This window comes from Rhinopithecus bieti, unplaced genomic scaffold, assembly GCF_001698545.2.
Source record: "Rhinopithecus bieti isolate Rb0 unplaced genomic scaffold, ASM169854v2 scaffold_566, whole genome shotgun sequence".
Lineage (NCBI taxonomy): Eukaryota > Metazoa > Chordata > Mammalia > Primates > Cercopithecidae > Rhinopithecus > Rhinopithecus bieti.
The window spans coordinates 2,770,509-2,788,721 of NW_016803334.1; positions in this window are offsets into that span (position 1 = coordinate 2,770,509).

Sequence of the window (18,213 nt, forward strand, 5' to 3'; positions counted from 1 at the left end):
AAAAAAAAAAGCTTAAAAATAAAGTAAAATTCTAATACTGTAGTGGGCAGATTATATTATACTAAGGTTTAGTCAGTTGTCTTAATCAATGAATTAACTTCAATGTGGGTCAGTTATAATTAAATTTTATAATTCTAAACTCAGAAATAACTATTAAAAGCACTTGTAGTATTCATATCTTAATACCAAGGCTTTCTCCAATAGTATAATACAATGCTTCAAATGACAAAATTATGGCTTATTAATTATTATAATGCATATTAGCAATAGAATCTCAGTAAAATTAATAGTATTTAAGGTATATAAATTGAAATACTTAAGAATCGTTTCTCATCTTTGCATAATCAGAGCACAGAATTCTCAAAAAGCTTGATCTTTAAATGGTCTTGTATCCAGTCATTGGATTCAGGGATTTCTAATTGTCTGATATCAGCTAAACAGGAAATAGAGGCATATTTCCAGAATATTAGCATGTCTCACTTATATCAATCTTTCATTCAGGCTGTGGTCAAAGCATCAAAAGTTGAGAGAACTGGGGTTTCATGGTGCTTATAAAATAAGTGGCATGAACTATTTTATGTCTGCTGGTTAATATTTGCTTAATACATTTCTGTATATATAACAAAATTTGGTCTAAATGTTGGTTTTCTTTCCAACTTTTAGCAAGACTTCAGAGATAGAACAAATCTTAGACAACCTCAAAATTCTCCAGAGGTTACCATCATCCAGCAAAATGAACCTAAGTATTGTGCATGACCAAAATGTTTTAGTATCATTTAAAAATGTCCATTATTAAAGCAGTGTCTCTCAGACTTAACATTGTACTATATGTATTTGAAAATATGGCCTAGAGTGAGACATAATTTGTTTTAAAAAAGAGGTAAGAATTATCATTCTTTCTGAGATGACATAGAGTTAAAAACCTGTTAGATTCCAATGGTGACATAAAGCTAAATGGTAACTAAATGAAGAACATTAGGCATGAGATTACACATTTTTTTTTCTTAAAGCTGCTATTAGATTTATTTTAAGCTTATTTTTCAAGTAAAATTTTATTTATATAAATAACATGTATAATTTTTCCTGGAAAAAGTATTAGAATATTGTACATAAGAATGAACTCACTACAACTATTGCTATTAACCACCATCAATCATGGTCTCTTTGTTGGCTACTGAATGCTGTGCATCTTCAATGATTGCTTTCTGGGTATTTACAAACACAAGCAGAAATGTGAGCACACATACATACATCATGGGAAATACATAATATTATTTAAGAAGGAAGAAGGAAAGTTACAGAAATACATTCTCGTTTTACTAAACATTGTCTTAAAGTAATGCACACAATTCTGACCTACTGTTTTATACCTGTTTTACATATTGATTGTTTATTTGCCTTTTTTTCCTAAATTACAAACAATGCTGGGTGAATGTCATTATGGTTCCTTCTTGCATTAATATAAGAGTGTTTCTCCTAGCCTAAATTCTAAGAGTTTGAAGTAGAATTGCTAAGTCATAGAGAATGTACATGTAAATCCTTAATACATTTTACCAAACTGTGCTTCAAGTGTGTCTCCCAGCATATGAGAGGGCCTGTTTCCATACACTGTTTGCCTTGTCAACACGCGAGGTTTGCTAATCTGATGGATGAAATAAGAATCTCATTAATGCTTCTAGCAATTTACTGGTGACTTGCAAGGCTAACAACTCTTTTATCAGTGTATCAAGTGATTGGAATTTCCTCTTCTATGAGTTTCCTGTGCATGTTTTTAGCCCAGAGATGCTTTCATAGATTCACAGAGTCATTGCTACACAACATTAGCAATTAATAATGATTTCCAGCTTGCTTGGTGTATTGACATTTGTAATCCCTTAATTGTATAGCATGCAGAAAAAGAAAATCTAGTGGTATAAATGTGGACTACAAGAAATTATTATGAATTGCTGCTAACATTTAATAAATAAATACTTATATAGTTTAGCATATCTATTATTTAAAAAGTATACAACCTCCCTGAAGGGGAAATTATGAGACTAAATTACTGACACTTTCGGTCTTTTTAACTTCTTTACTTTATATTCAGATCTCCTAAACTCCAAACAGCAAACAAGACTTATGGAAGTCCTATTTTTTAGACAGAATAGAAACTTAGTATTTGGATATCAAGAAAGGGAACCTCCATCAAAAAAATACCAACAATTTTCAATGGATTTTCTTTCTTCAATAATGCAGCAGCATCAAAATATGGCTACAGAGGATTAGATGTGACCTATTATAGTGATTAGAGTCTTACTTAATTCTAGTTTTTCTTTTATGACGGAAACAAATAGTTTTAACTTTCTGGTTCTCATTGTCCTTATTGGCAAAACAAGAAAATATTTACTAATGCTTCTGTTGGTTAAAGTTATTGTACTGAGGATGTAAACAAATTAAGTTCGGGAGAAACCATTTCAGAGTGAAGTAGAAGCACATACTCCCCTCATTATATTAAAAAGAGCTGAAGACAAATACAAGGAAATATACCTTAGAGGAAAAAATCAAAAGAATCTATTTTCTCTTAACTTTATCTTTCCTGAAATTCTGGGTAACAATTTTCTCTTTCTTGAAAATTTAGATTTTTAAAACGTAGATTTCAGGTATATTTAGCACATTTTACTCTAATGTTTTTTTCAAGTATTTTGCTTTTGAACTTTCTTAGACTATTTCACAAAAGAGACACTGTAATTACTGAAATGTCTCATAGATTGATATAATAGGAATTTAAATTTGACTTAATTTGAGCTTTTTTCCCAACATCTTTCATGTGTCTCTAGTATTTCCTTGTCCTTTTATCAACAACTTTCATTTCCAGCCCCATTGTACTATTTTTACACTACTGCTTCTGTAAGATTTCTTATTATTAGGATGAGTGGTAACATTGTAATTTAAGTGCATTGATTTATTAATCATGCAACCATTTATTTTATGATGAGCATCACAGACTATTCAATTTCCAAGGAAATTCACTGTTTTAAACAACATAAATTAAAGTGCCACTCTGTCGGTCAATATACCATGTTGGTATCTCTAGAGATTTCCAGAAAAAGTGAATGGGAGATTTGTGAAAGCAATTTAAGTTATACCTCTACGTCTGTGTATTTTGTCTAACTCTCAATAACACACCTAGTTGAAAAGCCTTTGACTATGCCAAGAACTTGTAGAAAAGCTGTGGAAGTTACACAAATAGATTTTGGATTGAACATGGAAAATACAGTAATGAATAAATTGATTATCCTTTAGTTTAACTTAATTAAGTAGAAAGTTAATACCAGTGGGAAAATTAAATCCTCAATTGTACCATAAATTAATATCAAATTATTAGGGAAAAATTACAAAAACACAATGATGTCTTTATTCTTTGTTACCAGTAGGCATCCCATAGATGGTCTAAAACATATTATATTAAATTATCACTGGTGACTGTCTTTTACGTAGGAGTTTTGCTTTCTGGAAAAGATGCTTCAGATCTAGGAATGGTGATTCATGAATTCTGAGTATAGACATTATTGGGCAGTAAGGTTTTAGAAGATAACGTATTATCACATCAAAAGATCTGGCTGAGGATGTATGGCTAACTTAATATTTTAGAAAATAAAATAACATTCTCTAACTTTATGTGTAAATTCTTTTCCCTTAAATTTTTTCTCATGTAGGGTGCGATTTTTTTAAAAGACTAAAATTGTCATAACTCTCCAAATAAATACTTTTAAAAGCACACAAAGTTTTACCCTGATGATGATGGCTATGTTTTCTTTCAGGTTGTTTTTACACGTTCAAAATTAAGCTTTTATAATTTATTTTATTTCATTTTATTTTCACAGTAGTCAGCGGAAAAGGTAAATGCTAGAAACTAACATATTTACCAAAATCATTTGTGTTAATCAGAAATTTTAAAAAGTATATTATTTTTCAGATGTTCTCCATGCTGGATGTTAAGTATGATGCTCGTAGCAGCAAATTATATTTTTTCCTTATTCTAAGCCAGAAATAGAAAATCTTGATGAATAAATAGATTTTTACTTAACTTCTATTCTTGCTGAAATGTTTTTTGTTTCAATTCAGAAAGCTGATAACAATTAATGTAAGTAAGTCTACAGTCATGGTAGATCACAAAAAAGGATCAGTAGACAAACACATCCAATTTAAAAGTGATATCATAATAATTTTATTTCAGTCAAACAGCTTCTTAATTTACCTCCTTAAAAGTTATGTGCATAATATTTACATAAATTTCCTACAGGGATTATAATTTTGGTACAAGTTTTGAATGCTGCTTTTCCCAAACATTTTGCATGATATAAGAATACAATTATTCATTTTAAAAGCCCATTTCTTTCATGTTTGGGGTGTTCTCAGCCATAAAAACCCCTTGGGTGAGAAAATATAATTCAATCCACAACTTATGATGTCCCAGGAGTCCTATGCTAAGTTGTGAAGAAACAAGGCAATTCGTATGAGCCCAGGTTTATAGAGCACACCACACAAAAAAGAGAGAGATTTATGAGCAATTCATGGTACTACAATGTCCCTAAGTGTTAACCCAGCACTACCACTGAAGTAGTTACTGAGTCACAGAGAAAGGCAGAAACTAATCTCTGAGTGGAAACAATGAAGTTGTTAAGACTTCATAGAAGAGAGGCTATTTACACTGGGCCTTGAAAGGTGACCCGGCTTTTGTGTTTTTGTTTGTTTGTTTTTGTTTTGTTTGTTTGTTTGTTTTTTTGAGATGGAGTCTCGCTCTGTGGCCCAGGCTGGAGTGAGTGGCGCCATCTTGGCTCCCTGCAAACTCCGCCCCCCGGGTTCCCGCCATTCTCCTGCCTCAGCCTCCCCAGTAGCTGGGACTACAGGCGCCGCCACCACGCCCGGCTAATTTTGTGTGTTTTTGGTAGAGACAGGGTTTCACCATGTTAGCCAGGATGGTCTCGATCTCCTGACTCTCCGGATCTCGTGATCCGCCCGCCTCGGCCTCCCAAAGTGCTGGGATTACAGGCTTGAGACACCGCGCCCGGCCTTTGTAAAGTGTACAAAGGCTAGGAAGGGTATTCTTGCCAGAGAGAGAAGCATGAATAAACACATCTAGGTATATAGGGCATCAGGGTCACAGGTCCCCAGTGAAATTTATAGGAACTGAGATTAGATTGTGAATGGTCATGAATTTATTTGGGCAATTATTTGCGTGACAAGAAATGAGATGTTATATTAAATGACAAACACTGTGGATATCTGAGAAACAGAGGCTGAAAGCAACTATGCTCTTGGGAGCGCATTGAAATAATGTGAGCAAGAGATAATATCATCTGGATAAGGACAAGTAGAATTAGAGTGAAAATGAGTCCTTGAAGGCATTTTAGGCATTAATTTACAGGTGTTAGGATATAACTTCTAGAGAGCGAAAACAGGAAATCAGAAATTACTTGTGTATATTTACCAGGTTCTTGAGTCGATGAGATGTTACATTAACCGAAATAAGAAATTCAGGAAGAGGAACTTGGGAGAGTGAAAAAAGGAGAATGTATTCATAGTTGCACTTAGCTCCTTGTCAAAGCTATGAATGCATAGGTAGAGATACCCAGTTTTAGTCACAAATATAAATCTGGATGTGACAAAACTACTTGATTGTGAAGGTAGTACTCTTGGAATCATTGGCACATTGGCAGCAATTGAAAAGGACTAAAATTAAATATCAATATTTAAGATTGGAAATAGATAAAAGGGCTCAGGTGAAAGCCTGGGGACATTACAAGGGCCCCTCTTTCTTTGCAAATGGGGTAATGTCATTGTTGCCCCAACAGTGAGGAACTACTGAAATCTCTGCTTAGCTTTTGAGTCTCCTGATGGCTGCTTTGGAACTGGTTTCCTGGAATCTTGCCTCCAAATATGTAACATTATATTCAGGATATTGACCCTTCAGGTTCTGATTGCCTTGCTAGCTTTAAATCCAATATTTGTGAGATGCGACAAGCTTCAGACTGTTGCTTCCTCTACCGCCTCTCCATCTCTCACAGTGAATAAAGAAATTCCATGACAGGGAAAGTCTACAGAAAAATTCAGTTTACCACAATACATTTTATTCTTTCTGAAATATCAAACCCCATATTTTTGGCTTGTTTTTATCTTTATGTTGACTTCAAGTAGTCATTTTTTTAAACTGTTGTACCCAGACTCTATAGTTTGTCATAGTGGGAAAATCTGGTTACAAGATCTCTATCACAGGTAGGTGTGAATTATCCCCATAATATCTTGAATGTAGCTCCATTAATGCACTACTTCCGTGTGTTCTAATTACTTATATATGTTTTTCTCCAACTGTACTTAAGAACAAGGAATTGTTATATATTTCCATTTTTCTTTCCAAAACTTAGTATCTGGGATCAATAAATGACGTTTGAATAGATAATGAGTGTTTACAAACTATGCGAAATTTTCTGAGAGCTATAAGGGAAGGAAATCAACTGTCCCCGAAGTGAAAAAGAAGCTGTCTTTATATCCACTTTTATGGAATGTGTCTGACTCCCTTGAAACTGACCTTTCCATCATTCTGAAATTCTTGATGGCTCCTATCATTCTGATTAAAGTTGTAGTGTTACCAGTTGGTAACACTACCACATTGTGGTAACATTGTTTTGTTACCACGTTCCATCAATATCAAATGATTCCATCTTGCTTTTCTTTCTCGCTGTATCAAACTCCTTTTCATTCCTCAAAATTTGGTTAAACAGCATCTCCTCAGTAAAGCATTTCTAAACCTCACCCCTTTTCATGCTACTTTCATATTTTGCATTTTTACTGATGCACTTATTGTTTGTTTATGTTTCTGCCTCTTCTGTGGAGATAACTGAATGTGAAGTATATATCTAAACATTTTCCAAATTTCTTTAATGGGTAATCTCCATGGAGGGCTTCCAGACTGTGTACAAGAGCTTTTTTTTTTTTAAACTTCAAACACACACAACTGTGATGCAGGTACTGTTAGTTTCACTTTATGTATGAAGAACACTGAGGTTCAGAGAAATTAGAAAGTTATCAAAATCCACAAATATAGTGCTATAGCGTGCACGTTTATGTGTCCCCAATACCCAGTGCAATAGTATTTAGAGGTGAGGTCTTTGGGAGGCAATTAATTCATGAGATTAGAGCCCTCATAAGCAGGATTAGTGTCTTTTGGTGGTGGTTATTGTTGTTGTTGTTGTTGTTAAGAGACAGCATCTCACTGTGTTGCCCAGGCTTGTCTCAAACTCCTGGCCTGAATTGATCCTTCTACTTTGACCTTCCAAAGTGTTGGGATTACAGGCACAAACCACTGTGTCTGGCCAGGTTAGTACTTTTATGAAGAAGGCCAGAGAAAGTTTGTTTGCCCCTTCTACCATGTAAGAACACAGTGAGAAGGCATCATCTGTGAACCGGAAGAGCAAACCCTCACCAATATGCTGATACCTTGACCTTGGATTTCTCAGCCCTTAGAACTGTGGGAAATAAATTTCTGTTGTTTATAAGCTACCCACTCTATGGTATTTTGCTATGTTATAGCATCTCAAAGAAACTAACAGATAGTAACACACCACATAGTCTGTATGCTCCCAAAATTTGTGTTTTTAATTTCTATTCTTGTTGTCCATTATGATGTCTAGCATGAAGTAGGCACCCTATAACACTTGTAAAACATGATAAAAGTACTATCAAATATACTGTATTATTCTGTTATGTTACTTTGCATTATATTGCATTACATTGAAATGAGATATGTCATGATTCTTTTATATTCAAGGTTAATCATTTGTAGGTTAATCACCAAGCAATACATTAGATTCATCCTCAGTTATCTTAAACAAAATAATGAAAGGAGAGCAATGAATTATTCATTCAAAAAAAAATCCATGTGAAAACTAAAATATTTTCACATGCGAACCTGTGGTTTCTTAAAATTACAGAACTTCCAAATATAGGGCATGTGCCAGTGAAATTCTTTATTTCAACAATTTGGTAATCTGTGTAAAGAAAATTTATAGGCAGACTTCATTTGTACGCTGGTAAATGTTTCATTATTGAAATAATATAACAGATGACTTCATCTGACAACATGTAAATATAAACAAGAGCCTAGGGCCCTAAGTTTTACCAGTGTATTTTGCATGTTGTTGGAGTTTGTCTCTCTTACATCATATTAGTCGTTTGCACTATGGCCACTGAAGGAACTGTTCACATTAAAGAACATAAGAATAACTTCTTGAAAAATAATTAAAGCTAGGTAGAGGAAAGACTTCCTTTTCCCATAGACTGGAATATGAGTTGTATTATTGCAAGCTCAACAGGAAGAATCAATTCACAGAGTAATAAATTATTATCTTCATGAAAAATCTGCTACATCTCATCATGTATTATGTTTTAAAATGCAACTTAAGTACATAATACAAAGGATAGTGAAGAGCTATGAGATTCCCAGAATCACTTTTTATGCCATTACAATTGTGAATCACACAAAAAAGGTAATGGTAATACATGGTATTTCAGGACTAGAATTAAAGGACACACAGATATGCATCACAGGGATATGCGCATGCATTGTTAGGCAATTTTGTCATTGTGGGACTATCATAAAGTGTGCTTATATAACTCTAGATAGTAGAGACGGCTACACTCCTAGGCTATTGCTCCCAGGCTGCAAACCTGTACAGAATGTTACTGTACTGAATATCTGCAGCCAATTTTAATATAATGACAAGTATTTGTGCATCTAAACACAGAAATGATAATGTGTTTCACTATGACCTTATCATACGTTGTCAACGTTCACTGCACAACAGGAATTTTTCACCTCCAATAGAATCTTATGGGACCCAAAGTCATATATGATGTCTGTCATTGACCAAAACATTGTTATACTGTGCGTGACTGCTATGGGACCCAAAGTCATATATGATGTCTGTCATTGACCAAAACATTGTTATACTGGCGTGACTGCATAGTCAATGGAATTACACACACACACACACACACACACACCGTGTAAACAGTCAACCTTTTGCAACCTATAAGCAGATATTGTGCTTTTTGAAAGCTTATGTGCTTATTTTAGTTCTCTTTTGCACTACTATCTGACATCTGGCACTTAAGCTGTCTCGTTCCCTATTTTGTGGGTTTTGAAGTAATTAAGTTTGATAATTCAGACAACTAACTTACTCAAGTAAATTATAAAATGCTTTCTAAAATAAATTAGAAACAGTCTGCTTAGTGACCTCATTTTATTTATTTTTATCAATAAAATCATAATCTGATATTTAAAAAGCTACAGGTCAACACTGTGGTAGCGTTCATACTCTCACACAGGTTGACCCCGGGTTTGCTTTCAAATATGGCTTATTGGGCTGGAAGGATCCACTATAATAGTTTGAATGGAAAGATCTAGGAAATACCATGTTTGTAGATTTTCAAAGTGTTTTCACTTCTTTCATTAGTTAGATTTTCTATACATACAACAGGCCACTCTTGTAAGCCAGCCATTATCGTGCATTTCATTACAGCAAAGTTGAGGAGAAGGTGGGCTCGTATTCTGCAACAATAGAATTAATTGTTAATTTAATGTCCATTATTTACTCATTATCATTTTTTTGTAAAAGATAGTTCACCGATGCTGTATTAGGATAGTATTTGTGATAGATCCTATGAGAAAACAATGAAATATATTTCAATTCTATAACAAAATAGATTTTCAATGTTTTTTATATTTAAATTGTATAAGACGTATTTTTTAAAGTATCAAAGAGATAGACAGATAGAGGTGTCAACATCTTTCTCTCCATGAGTTACTTTGATTTTAATTCCTTAAAATCAGTATTTGCTATAGAACTCAGACTGAATCAGAGTAGTGAAATAAGCAATCAGCTTGTCCTGAAACCACTCCTAGAAAATGTCAGTTTGTAATACAAAAGCATTACAATGTGTGCTAAGGAATTATACATACACTTGTCACTTTCTTTCTAGTTCATCCTCCTAGGGGAAGAGAATTCTGGTTTGCTTTAGAAACTTAACTGTATGGCATCACTGGCTCCCGTTCCTAAATACCATTACTAAACCAAGGCTAGGAACACACATAAGAACACCAAAATAAAGAAATAGATCTGGCACAAATATATATATATATAGAAATCAAAATATCTTTCTTCCTTTGAGCACTACTTTTCCAACTGATAATGGTTGGAGTGATAAAGTTTGAGTGTCTGTGAATGCCTCTTAGTAGATCCTTTGTTTGAAAGGTGAAGTAAGACTGGGGTATGATATGAGTTATAATAAAGGCACTTTAGGTGCAGACTTCCAGGGACAGAGGTGGAGTAACATCTTCGAAGGCACTTATTGTATCAATCACATAAGACTGGAATATAAAAGTAATTAGGATGCAGTGTGAACATTTAAAAATGTTTTAAAGATATATTTACCTGAGTTGTTTATTTTTCCTTAGCTCTCAGTAATCTAATTATAAGAGTTATGTGGAGGAGATCAATTGAAACAATAAAATCCTACAGCCTGGAAAACCCCAGAAATAACATCATACCATTAGTTTCTTAAAACTAATTAACAGCAATTTATTAATATAGAACTACATAGCAGTTAAATTTTCCATACAAATATCATGTGTTTTAGGTGTGAAAACTTTACAAAGGACATATATTATAAATATCTCTCAAATACCGAATAAGTTCCCTAAAAATAGATATGTTGTCTTTATGCTTCTAATGGCTCTGGTAATAAACAAAATAAAATATGCATAAACTAACAATATCAGACCATTTGGTGAGGTTATATAAGGGGAGAACATATGATAAGACGCAAAAGTAGAAATTTCTTATTATTGCTGCATATTTTTACAACCGCTTCAAGATAATTCTCTGATTTTTTGTGTATAAAATATGTTTCCTTTGTCCTTCTTTGTGCTTTACTTGGAATTTCATGGTACAAATATTTAATGCAATTACAAAGAGTAATTTGATAAAAGTCATAACTGTCCATTTGTGTTCCCAATTTTTAAACAGACATTGGACTACTAAGTGACTAAGGGCAGGTAGTAACTATAGTGTGAAGATACTAGACAGAGGGGTAATTTACATCCAAGGCAAGATGGAGCAGGATGACGGATGTGAAATTTCATCACGCTCCTGAAGATGATACACAATTTTATAAAGTGTTTATTTCCAGATTTTTGTATTTAATATTTTCAGACCACACTTGGCTGCATAAAGCGAAACCATAGATTGGGAAAACCACTTTATGTATATTAAGTCACTGAAACCTCAACAATTTTATGAGAGAGATAATATTGTATTTTCATTGTATAGAGTATTTTGTCTATAAATAGCCAGTGAATACCACTACATCTGTATTCTTACTCTGAACTCTGTACTCATTACTCTGAAAAGTTTACATTACTACTTACTATTTACTTAGTACCTACTCTGGGACCTTTTTTTTTTTTTTTTTTAATTTTTTCTCAGTTCATCCCAGTTTTTTATCAATTTAGTCATTAAGGGTTAGAGAATTAAAATTCGAGTGATTTGCTGAACATTCTTAGTTCCTGGAAATTGATAGAATTTTATTTAAGTTCAACAATTGAATGACTAAGTGAATGTATACATTTTTTAACACTTAGTTTGTCCTAACTCCATCTGATGATTTCTGCCTAGCTTACATAAGAAATAATGACAACTTACACTTCCAGGCCTTTTCAATCTTGAGAGAAACAACAACAACAAAAAAAAACTGTATAATAATTGACATGGAAAGCCTTTCGTATGTAAAATAACTAAATCTAAATTCTACATCTTTTAATTTCTATTTTGAAAGTCCATATAAAACATTGCAGAGGAGGAATGACCATGGAGAGCCATAAGAACTTTTCACCAGTCCATGAAATAAAGGCATTGGGACTATTTCAGGTATCTGAATTTCTACATAAACTGTATTATATATAGTGAAGTGAAAGGGTAAGGATATCCAGCTGAGTTCAAGGTTAAGGGCGTATTTGACAGGCAGACAGACAATACCCTTACCTGGAATGCAAGTAGTATGAATCACAATTTAAATGTCAGTAGATTTCACCTACGCTAAACTATTAAAGATGGATTGTGTTGGAGAAGCATATAATTGCGAGGACTACTAATTTTATGTTAAAATGAGTTACATGTACTTTGGGGACAATACCTAAAATAATTGTCCTAGCAGGGTTAATATTATTATAAAATATAAAAGGGAAATAGTAGTACAAAAGACCACTACGCTGTTTAATAATTAAACACCTAGAGAGAGAAGAAATAAAGTTATTTAAAACATGTTCATTAGACATTAAAATTACAGACTGGAAAAATTGTTAAGTTTAAAAATAAAGTGGCAAAACACAATAGATAGGAATCCGAACATCATGCTGTTTTACTCTGAATTTCCCAAGCTCTCTTTCTTAAGGAAAATGTGGCATCACCTAAGTAAGATTCATTTCCACATAAGGTCAGTACCAGCCCGTTAAGATGTCAGTATACGTACATTATTACTAGTTATATTAAGGTCTAACAGCCACCCTATCTCCTCAGAGATTAGGCTTATTACTCTACAGATGTCTTTCAAATTTAGTTACATCCTATCTTTTCTCAAAGCCAAGAATAAGAACCCAGATCTCTACATTGCACTTTATAGATTGCAAGAAAGATGAGAAATATTTTGCAAGTACACAAAGTAATCATCAGTTTTATTAACAGAGTAGGATCCTCGGGTAGACAAATTGACAGAAATATTTATTTAGGACTATTAATAGCTGAATCCAAACCAAAAAATGACATAAAAATTTTAATGCAGTGTGCTGATACACTGCATGTATGAATAGTCTTCAATGGATATCATTTAGGCCATTTAAATGTATTTGCTTACTTTTGGGAAGCAATTTAATTTCTTTGCATATATAGTCATGTGCCACAAAATGATATTTTGGTCAATAATAGATAGCATGTATAATGGGGGTACCATAAGATTGTAATACTGTATTTTTACTATATGTTTTCTATATTTAGATATGTTTAGATACACAAGTACTTACAATTGTGTTGCAGTGCCTATGGTATTCAGTACAGTAACATGCTGTATGGGTTGGTAGGCTAGAAGCAGTAGGTTATATCAAATAGCCTAAGTGTGTAATAGGCTATACTATCTAGGTTTGTGTAAGTGCATCCCATAAGGTTGACAATACAACAAAATTTTCTAAAGACAAATTTCTTAGACCATATTCTCATTACTAAGGAAAGCATGAATGTAATAATATACAATATACATAACTTTTACTATTTCTATTTTACTGCTATGAGTATCATGCGCATTTGCTTTTCAGTTTCAAATTCTATAATTATAGGGTATGGCTTATCATTAGCATGCTTAGATACTTCCTATGGGGGTTGAGGATAGAGTATAAATGAGAATAAGAAATGTGAAAATCACATTGATATTAATTTGACAAGGATAACAGTCTAATTGATGAATGACATTTGAGACAGGACAGATTCACCTATAAGAAATTTATAAACACTGATAGTTTACTTTTGGTTTAAAAACTGATGTAAATCAATTATATTTACTTCATTATATTGCTTTATAATTTAGACCTCAAGCTTTAGTTTTGTTTTGTTTTGTTTTGTTTTTTCGGAAGCCTGGAGAACACAAAGCACGCACATCCAAATCTTTGGAAAATGTTTTAGAAGTCTTTACATGTATTTTTTATAAAAGCAAAAATATATAGATGCTATTGCTGTGATTTTTAAATTACTCATTAATCATATTTGCAAGACATATGCAAAAAACTTCTATGTCTTTGGATTCAGAAAAGAAAATCCATCGTATTTCTCTGATAAATAATAAGCATAATCATAAAGCCTGTAGCACCTGCATTAGCCACTTGGGTAAGCTATTCCTTCCAATATATTATGTTCAAACTATCCTGTTAGCTATTTATAATTGTCTGATTTTCTTTTAAGTGCAACATATTTTATATAGTCTTATTTATATAAAGCAATTATTGATGCTGAACATATATTTCAATATGAACATTCTAATTTTATATTAAAGATTGCTTAAGATTTGTCTAAATAAACATGAGTATTATAGTATATTCAAATATGTTATTTTCACCACAGCTTGTAATTGGCATGTCAAAATAAAATAAATATGACCATTTCTTATTATTTTATACTAAAATAAACATTAAAAATTTGTCAGGTCAATTTAGCTCTTTTATTTAATGTAGTTTTAATTCACACATAAATATTAGTGTGTAGGCTGGAATAACGCTTGAAGTATTTTTCCTTTTCATGTACAAGTCTTTATTTGTAAGTCAAATTCAAATCTAAATGTGGTTCGTGCAAAATTTTAGCAGTTCTGTTCTGCTTTATTCCATGATTTATCTTTTGCATTAGTTATTGTTTTAACTACTCTATAATTAAATTGCTTAATTGAGTATATGACATTAAAATGATAACTTTTCTGTGAAAATGAGAGATTATGTGGCCAGTTAGTACTTTTCATACTTTTTTCTATAGCTAATTCTCTTCATAGGATGACAGAGTTAAACAATTTTCATTGTTTGCTTTTCAGTTAAAATTTTATTAGTATAACGATATTTTAAATTGTAAGCATATTTAGAAGGAATAATTTTACTATCAAAATTCTAAATAAATCATGAGAGTCTTCTATTTACTTGTGAAATAGTTTATCAATAGCTTTCCTCTTAAATATTTTTTCATAGACTCCCTTTCTGTTTTCTTTTCATGGAATGTACTACAAGGATAAGCTTCAATTCCTCAACAATATCCCTCTCCCTGTGGTTCACTGTTTGAGTCAGATGTCTTAACTACTCTTTTAAAAAAATGTGAGGACATCCTTTTATCTACTGTCTCCTAAATATTTTGATGGAGAACAGCCTGCTTGCTCAATTTAGCAATGGCTATAAGTTGATGAGCCTCCTAAGTCCCCTGTTGAAATAGATTTTCCAGAAATATATTTCGCTCCTTGAAGAGTAACAGCAGATCTCTTTGCTTCTAAACTACTCCTTATGCTTTCACGTACTATACATTGAGTGACTGTGCGCATAAATAGCTGTTTTTTTAACAAAAATTTTGGACACTAAATATAGGTTCAAAGAAGCAGTGCCTTACGCAATAATAACATAGCAACCAAAGTTCTAAACTAAAGCAACCAGAACGGGGAAATGATGTATTCCAGACAAGTATATCAGAACAAATAAGTATGACTGACAGTAAGAATTTGCCACCCAACTTACTCAGTTCACGCTGAACGCCAGACAATTTTTATTCTCTGGGTTTCAAATCCTCCCACTCCTGTGTTATACCATGTGGAGAATGTAAAACTAGAAGTGTATGTCTCTCCAACTCTGGTCTAATTTAGGATGGAAATATCTAATTGACATACATATGTCAAAGCAGTAACTGTATTTTTAATCCCTAGATACAAATTACTTTACTAGTGGGGAAAAAGGTATATAATGTCATGAAAGAAAAATCCGGAAACCTCAGGTCACTTAACACTGCCTATTATTGTAAAAAGGACATATAAAAGGAAAAGTGGCTGCTGGAGTGAAAATCCTTTATTCATTTTAGGGCTGTAGTTTGTACATTTTATTTTGTAAGCCACGCTGAACAAACAAAATATTCTTTTAGAAAATGGGTTTAAACACATGGGCAGCCAAAAGAAGGAGGCATGAAGGAATAAATATACAAAAGTAATGAAACCATTCCAAAATGAAGTTAACAAACTGGAGGTGGCCGTAGATGTTTAGAAGCAAGGAAAACAGCCTCATTTCCAATATGTCTCAGTAATTAAAAAAAAAAAAAAAACACAACAGGCATTGTTTTAATTCTCCTTTTCTGACTTTCTAGGGGCTCAGGATACATCTGCTGTATCAGTTTGGAATGATGTAGGGTGGCCTAGTCACTGATGATCAGCCAGTTTCAAGTAGCCAAGAGCCTTAAATTGTATCTTTGAATGTTATTTTTTCTTCTTTATAAAAATTTAAAATGTCAATATCAGTAACAGAATTTGTTGCCAAGATATGTTATTGAAAATTGTTACCAGATAAGGCACTGTTAACCAATGTATCACTAAGTATTGAGTAGATATTTTAAATCTATTCGAAAATGTGAAAAATTAGTCAGAGTCTAGAGAACAGAGTTAACGGAATGAGGATTCATGGAGCCCATGCAATAATTAGGGAGGAGAGGAAAGAGATAGGCTTAAAATAGAGTCCATTGATCTTTCTTCCATTTTTCATGAATACTGTCCCTCAACTTTATATCACTCTCTGCCTTTAACCTCTTCATTCCCAACAAGTGAAGAGGTTGTCTTCCTTGTTCGTCTTCATCGTTCACCTCCCATTCTTGATTCCCTGCGTATTTGCATAATCTTTAACACCTTTATGCAAATATTTTACTAAGATAAATCTAAAGCAATATCAAAACATGATTTTAGTCAACCTCTTTCTTGAAATGTCCAACATGTCTACACTGAAACATTGTTAATCTTGAAACATTTTCTTTGCTTTGCATCGTTTTTGGGGGGGTGGTTTTTCATGCGTTTCTTACCACCCTTAGCTCTGTTTCTCAGTCTCTCTCTTGATTTTTCTTCTGCAATCTGTCCCACAAAAGTTGCTGTTCCCTGAAGTTGTGCTATTGGCCTTCCGCTCTTGTCACTTTATAGACTCTCCTCCATCAACCTGATCCATGGCCACACTTACAAATCCTCTGGTAAGTTCCACAGAATACCCATTAACGCATGTTATTTAACTCAAGTGTCCATCATTGAACTAGTTACCTAGCCTTTTCAAAACTTCTCCCTTCCCGAATCCTCCACTTTGGCAGAAGATTTCCTAATTAATGTGATTGCTTGATTCAGAAATATGGGTGTCAGAGATTCATTCATTTACTTTAGCACTTGTATCTGTATCACTCTGCTTCTATATCAGTCTATTTTAGTTTGGTATCTTCTTTGTCATTATTGTTTTTGCTTTTTGTGTCTTACCTTGATTATCACAATGCCTTACAGAAAAAACAATAGGTTTCATAAGCCTTTAGTTTCAATATGCTCTTCAGTTTGTTCTCAACTTCCCCACTCCCCAGGCAAAGGTGTGTTTCTAAAATTCATAATTATGATATTTCTCTATGTTAAGTATATCTTTAAGACTCCACTTGCATAGAGGACAAAGTTCAGATGCCATTGCACAAAATAGAAAGCTCTTAACTGTTGGGGAAAGCTGAGTGTTGGGAGAAGCTGAGGCAGGGTTTGCACGTCTCACATAATATAAAAGAGTCTTGGAACACATCCAGAGTCCAGGGTCTGAAACCCCTTGTGGCCTTTGGAAGGGTGGAAGGCTACCCTGATGCACCATAATCTAAGCCTAGGTCATAAAACCTCTTGTGGCTTGGATAGAATCCAGGGCTTGTGGCTCTGGAATGTGTCTAGACTTGCTGGCTCCTTGCTCTTTGCTCTCCCAGGATCGATTGTATCTTGAGTTAAAAGAACCTGCTCTCCATTATCTCGAGTTAAAAGAACCTGCTCTCCATTATCTCAAGTAGCAGAGCATGTGCTAAACCATCACAGCTGTAAATCATGTGCTCACTGCAATGCTGCCTTTCAACCCCACATTCTCACCACCTGTTTCTTTGTTTGATCACCAATAAAGAGTCTGGGCTTCCAGAGCCCAGGGCCTTCGCAGACTCCATACCTAGCGATGGCCCTCCTGGACCCGCTTTCTCTCTCAAACTGGCTTTTCTCATTCCTTTGACTCTGCTGGACTTCCTCGCCCCCACAGCCTGGTGTTGGGTCCAACACCCCAACGTTAACCACAACTGTACGGAGCAAACAAGCTTTCATTAAATAGACTATATAATATCTTCTACCTATTTCTTCTCTCTTAAATGACCTTTTCTGTTTACCCTGGAGAAAAATACTCTGGCATCTCTATACAGAGTTAGGGTCTTTCTCTTCTGAGACTCCACAAAAACTTGATCATAGGCTTTCATAATATTGATTGTATTTTGTAGAATTTACAGTAATAGCTTATATTATATTCATCCAAGTAGTTTTGGTTCTTAGTAGTGTCTCAGTAAATTATGTTGACTAAAAGAAGACAAAGGA